This window comes from Apium graveolens, chromosome 1 (assembly GCF_009905375.1).
Source record: "Apium graveolens cultivar Ventura chromosome 1, ASM990537v1, whole genome shotgun sequence".
NCBI classification, from domain to species: Eukaryota; Viridiplantae; Streptophyta; class Magnoliopsida; order Apiales; family Apiaceae; genus Apium; species Apium graveolens.
In genome coordinates, this window is record NC_133647.1 from 170,983,480 (window position 1) to 170,990,526 (window position 7,047).

Below are 7,047 nucleotides of genomic sequence, written 5' to 3' on the forward strand. Positions count from 1 at the left end.
TGTATTGGTGCATACTGTTGCTGAAAACCAGGAGGATTGAATTGATTGGATCCAAACTGCTGATAAGCCTGTTATACCGCATTATGATTGTTGCTCCAGCTGAAGTTAGGATGATTCTAGTTGTCAAGATGATGGGTGTTTGGAACTGGTTGTTGCGATCTCTGGAAGTTGCTCATAAACTGAGCTGATTCACTAGATATAGGGCATTGCTCCATCGCATGCGAACCTGCACACAGCTCACAAACACTGGTTATCTGATTAACACCATAGTTAGCCAGAGAATCGATCTTCATAGACAACTCCTTTAGTTGAGCAGTGATAGCCATAGTTGTATCCACTTGAAGAACTCCTCTTACCTTGCCTTATGGCAATCTCTGAGTTGGACACTGATATTCATTAGCATCCATCAGTTCAATTAGATCATAAGCTTCATCGTAGCTCTTATCCCATAAGGCTCCACCTGATACTACATCGAGCATGGGTTTGGACTGTGCTCCCAAACCATTATAAAAATAATTGATGATTATCCAATCAGACATTCCATGATGAGGACACTTCCTAAGCATCTCCTTGTAGTGCTCCCAAGATTCTTATAAAGATTCTCCTGATTGCTGTGCAAATTAAGTAAGAGCATTCCTGATTGCAGCTGTCTTTGCCATAGAAAAGAATTTAGTGAGAAACTTTTGAGCAAGATCTTCCCAAATAGTAATCAAACCAGCTGGTAGAGAGTGTAACCAGCTCTTAGCCTTGTCCCTCAGAGAGAATGGGAATAGTCTCAGCCTCACAACATCTACAGAAATACCGTTGAACTTGAAGGTGTCGCAGATCTCAAAGAAATCCCTAATATGCATATTGGGATTTTCCGTTGGAGAACCCCCAAACTAAACTGAATTCTGTACCATCTGAATTACGCCAGGCTTGATCTCAAAGGTATTAGCTGTGATACCTGGCCCGAAAATGCTAGATTGAATGTTATTGATCTTTGGTTGAGAATAATCCATCAACGCCTTCGTTCGTGCTGCTGGATCTCCCATTGTAATGAGTACCTGAAACACAACAAGTAAACCGTGAAAGGAAAAGAGTCCGAGTCAGTGAACTTTAACGACCACTAATGACAAGCACATAAACTAAAAATTAACACAGAGTCCCCGGCAGCGGCGCCAAAAACTTGTTAGGGCGAAAACACGCGCTAATTTACATGCAAGTATACACGTTCACAAGTGGTATAAGATATAAATCAGATTCGTTCCCACAGAGACTGGTTAAGGTTAAGTTCAATTTATGCACCTATGCAACAATGTATGGTTATTGTTCAATGCTAAGATAAATAACAAATGGGGGTTTGATTAAACTAAGAGATTATACTAAATAACATTAACTAAGAGAATTGAGGTGGAGTTACTTATATGAGACAAACATGGGATTCTAACTTCATTACTACTTCATTCAAAGTCATTGTTCTTAACCTTAGCATGCAATGGTGATGATAACTAATCAGATAACACGAAACTAGTAAATGCCAATTGTCATTGTACGAGTACTCTACTACCAGACATCCACAAAAGAGATAGAAGCTGAATAGACACCAATTATGTTGAGACCCTATATGTCTATAGAATTTGACGATATAAAGGTTTAATGTGCAAGTTATCTATCGTGATTATATAGGGCAAGTAAGATGGTTAAAATTACCTACGCATCATGCAATACAATTACATGAACCTATGCTAGCATGGCAAGTTGTAATACCCCATATTTGCATATATTATTATTATTATTACTTGAAATTATTTATGTGATTTTATGTGAAGTTTAGTGAATTATATGTAAATTGGAATTGATGTTTGGATGTTTATATATGATATTCTTTGAGTATTCTAATTTTTATATCTCCAGAATAAAATATAGATAATTGTAATATTTTTCCGGTAATTTTTGGATTGCTATATGATTTTATAATGAATTATAGTTTTATTATTTTTTTTTTGTAATTATAAAACTATTTTATAAAGCCGGGAATCGTCCAACTTCAACCGTTTTTGCGTTTTTATAACCCGAAACTCTTTCGAAAACTCCTTCCTAACATAATCTGGATATTTTGAACATTTTCCGTGTTTTAACTTTTTTATCCGGATTACGGTTTGACCCGTGCGCGTCCCGTCGAAAAATTTTCGATACGGTAATCATTTTGATAAATCAACAAAACCGGTATTCTTGAAAGGCGGGATAATATTATATTATTTTCGTATAAAGTATTTTATAAGAAGCCCGGTGTGGATAATTATCTGATACGAGTATCAAATTATATCATTTTATAGGTACTTAGCGGCTAAGTAACCTATTTTCGGATCCGAAATGATCCAACAGGATACTCCTTACGTGTTTAAAATGTATGTTTATGGGATTATACGCAATTTGGACGAGTGTTTATTTGCGTTTGATTGAGGTACTGGTTTTATCTCGTTTTATGTGCGTTTGAATGTATTTTAGGTATTTTCGGGGTTTTTGTTAATTTAGGGATCATTTCCGTTTTTCAAAAATCAACGGACCGGGACCCCACCGGGACATCAAAGCCCAAAAAAATCATGTTTTTATTTTTATAAAATCATTCATATTTCAAATACCCAGTATTTTTGTATTTTTGAATTATTCGCAATTTTCGGGGAATTTTGATATAAATTTTGTATTTTATTAATTTTAAAATTATTCCCCATAATCATTATTTTTGGGCCTAATTATTTTAATTAGGGGATAAAAACACCCTTAATTAATTTTGGGGATATAATTTTATGACTGATATAAATAGCCTATTTTTTTTTCATTTTTATTTTTATTAAAAACAAAAGATCAAGAACATATTTGGGGTTGAGATTTTGCCAAGAAATTTTGATTCATGATTTTGATTGATTTAGGAAACCAAATCAAGTGTTCTAGTAATCAAAACGATCCTCGTGAAGAGACCTTTCAATTGATGTAACTTTTGCAATCTGTGAGTAAGTATTCATAAAAATCGATTTTGTGGTTTTGTTCTTGAATTTCGATTTTGATTATTGATGATTGTAGACATATGGGGGTACAGGTAACAAGAGAGTGATGAAAGTAAATGGAGGAGCAACAGAAGCAATGAAGCCATTACTGGGAAACTATTATCAGTATGATGGGACTCCAATTCTAAAGGCAATGTATAGAGAAATGAAGGAATGCATTTATGTCGAGAAAGATGAAGGTGAGACCAAAGGAGTCTACTGGTACATAAAGGAATTTTAGGTTGATGAGCATTATTATCCTAATGGCGAGTATATAATTCTATTATTATCACTGCATTTACTTCAGTAATTTTAGATTACTTGCAAGTCAATGCGGTACAATAAGATAAAAGTTATACAGTAACTCGATGTAATGAAATAAATATAATACCATTCCGGTTATCCAAGAATTTCTAAGCTCACTGGTAATTTTTCCTGTTGCTTCAACTTTCTGATTCTAATCTTTGCTAGTGACATTAAATTGAAAACTAATGATGAACACAAGTGCATAGAAATATAAACAGAGCTTATCAGGGGATCTAGAAGTGAAAAGAAAGCTACTGCATACATTAACATTAAAAATAAAAATACATCAGAAGAACATAAACTTTATAGATTAAAGTACAACAGAAGAACATAAACTTCAAAATGTTAATATTACAATCTAAAATCATCACTACTATTGTAAAACTGAATAACATATGATCATGACATCTTTCTTTATATATACTGCTGTAAAAAGAGAGAAGTGAGTGTAAATTAATACTAGAAGAAGCATAAGGCTAAAATTGTTCCTAAATAAAACATGAAATCAAATGAAAATAGTACATACATCACCGGCAATGTACAGTCCAAAACAAATTAAGTTGAATTCTAAAATAGATCCGCAAAATCATATCAAAACAACAACGCACACAAATACACAAAGTTAGGATTCGAGTATAACCTGAAGAGATTCTTCGAAATAATACCAAGCGCTTTAATCGTCGCACCAATCAAGCTACTTCCAGTGATATAAATCCCCCTATCAAACACACAATAAAACATCAGTAACATTCAAAATCAAATCAAACTAAATTACAGTTATACATACATTATTACACAAGCCTAAAACACAGAGAAAAGAAACCCTAAAAATAAACCCTAAATCGAAATACTAAAGCCCCAAATCAAAAGCTCAAAAAATAAACCCTAAATAAAAAAAAAGTTCAAAATATCTGTAAAATTACCTGCAAAATCCACCAATGTAAAGCCCCCAAAGTATCTACAAGTTGAAAACGAAGCTCAGATTTAGAAAATGTTGCCCAGATTTAAAAACCGAAGCTCGGATTTAGAAAAAACATTTCAAAATCCACCAATTGAAAATGAAGGAGAGAAGGAGAGAGTGAATATCAGCCTTCGAAGCTCAGATTTAGAAAATGAAGCTCAGATATTTGGCCGCCCAAAGAGTTTAGAGAGAAAGAGTGAGAAGGAGAGAGTGAGAAAGAGTGAGAGGAGAGAAGGAAAGTAAATTGTGAGAGTGAGAAGGAAAGAGAGTGAATTTTGTTATGGGGGGAAATAGCCGCCCAATTTTTTGGCCTGGGAAAGTGTGCAGATCTGTGTCTCAACATCATTTAATTATTTTTCAGTATTTTATTAAATATTTACAATTTTAAATATTATAATAAAATTATATATATAGTGTAAAATATATGTCAAAATAACACGACAATGATAAAATTAATCTAAACAATTATCTGTATAATTGAATTGTCGAACAAGAATTTTAAAAAAATAGAATTCATTCGGGACAAGAATCTACAAGGAACCCGTGTTGACCGTAATTTGACTATTATAAAAATACACTATATAAAATCTAATTTTTTTTAAAAAAAATTACACATCTCTAAAATTAGTAGGTAATATCATCTGTACGGTTGGATCGTTGAACAAGAATTTTAAAAAAATAGAATCACCGCTCGGGACAAGACATGGTTATAGGAACCCGTGTTCACCGTAATTTGACTATTATAAAAACACACGCTATAAAATCTAAATTTTTTTTAAAAAAATTACACATTTTTAAAATTAGTAGGTATAACCATCCGTATGGTTGGATCGTTGAACAAGAATTTTAAAAAAATAGAATAATCACTCAGGACAATACTAGATAACAGGTTCCAGTATTGACCGTAATTTGACTATTAAAAAAGCACGTGATATAAAATCCTAATTTAAAAAAAATAAATATAAACATCTCTAAAATTAGTAAGTATCATCATCCGTATGGTTGGACATTGAACAAAATTTTTAAAAAAATAGAATCATCATTCGGGACAAGACTTGGTTATAGGAACCGGTGTTGACCGTAATTTGACTATTATAAAAACACATGATATAAAATCTAAATTTTTTAAAAAACATTTAGACATCTCTAAAATTTTAGGTATCATCATCCGTACGGTTGGATCGTTGAACAAAAATTTTAAAAAAATAGAATCATCACTCGGGACAAGACTTGGTTATAGGAACTCGTGTTGACCGTAATTTGACTATTATAAAAACACATGATATAAAATCTAAATTTTTTAAAAAACATTTAGACATCTCTAAAATTAGTAGGTATCATCATCCGTAGGGTTGGATTGTTGAACAAAAATTTAAAAAAAATAGAATCACCACCCGGAACAAGACTACGTAATGTGAACCCGTGTGCACAAGGGTTTGATTATTAAAAAAACACGTGATATAAAATTTATTTTTTAAAAAAAAAAATTACACATCTCTAAAACTAGTAGGAAACAAAATCCGTACGGTTGGATTAATTAAAAATTATTTTAAAAAAATTAGAACATGAATATAACAAATAAATTTTAAGAATAGTACAATAACTAACGCAACACTAAATAACCTACTACAACACTAGAAAGCAAATGCAATGCCTGAAGTGCCACATCAGCAAGTGGACCTATTTTGTGCCACGTTAGCATTTTGGGTCCACATGTGGGACCCACTGGTACCACATCAGCATGCCACGTCTCCAGGGGTCCGACATGTGGGGCCCAAAATGCTGGCATGGCATGACACGTCAACATGCCACGTCAGCACCCGTGGGTCCCCAACATGCCACCTCAGATTTATTTTCCAGATCAGCATTTATTAAATAAAAGAAAATATCTTATACAACGCTATGACCTCTACTGTTGTATGCTGCACAACACTAACAGTTATTAGCAACGGTAACTTCAATGTAATGCAACGCTTTTACCACTGTGTTGCAATAAACTGAAAATTTTGAGGATAATGCAACGTTTTTCGTGCAACGCTGGATAAAAACCGTTGCCTATGTGCACTTATGGCGTAGTGACAGACCTGATGTTAGACCTTTTGTATCAAGCATTAACACCTGATGTTGATGTTTGTTATATAAAATAAACTATTTTTAAATCTTTATTTTTTTTTCATTTATTTAAATTGCAGTCTTTACATCATTTACATTTACTTTACTGCTTTATAGTTTTTCCATATCTTAAATTCTGTTTTTAACAGTGTTGTATTATTATTATTCAAAATTTTAGAATTATTTCAAATGATTTGTTTAAGTTCTGAACTATTTCAATTTCTTATTTTGGTATCTGTCAAATTATTTTCTTTCCACTATCAATTGTTTAATTTTCTTGTGTTAATACCAGTCAAATTATTTCTTTATCCACTATCAATTGTTTAATAAATTATTAAAAGAACCATTTATTTTATTATCAGAAAAATGGCACCAAAAAGAAAGACCAGAACTGAAACCTCCAACAGGAGAAGGGACAAAATAATGATTCCATGAACCAAATGTTCCATCTGATGCAACATCATATGGTAATGATGCGACAGCAGATGCAACAACAATAACAATAGATTCAGCAGCAGATATTACAGCAGCCTATTAGGTCACACACACTCTAGAGGGGGGTGAATACAGTGTATAGCATAATCAAATCGAATTCTAATAACACAAGTAACAGAAAAATAGACTTTATTCAAAGCAATAAAC

At 32.6% G+C, this 7,047-nt stretch overlaps 1 non-coding gene across 1 annotated transcript; it reads left to right on the forward strand.

Annotated features, from left to right (window-relative positions):
* The first annotated feature begins 537 nt into the window (after positions 1-537).
* Positions 538-644, forward strand: LOC141682643 (small nucleolar RNA R71). The gene has a single exon (XR_012559874.1). It is a non-coding gene; the product is annotated as a small nucleolar RNA R71 (small nucleolar RNA).
* Positions 645-7,047: the final 6,403 nt, after the last annotated feature.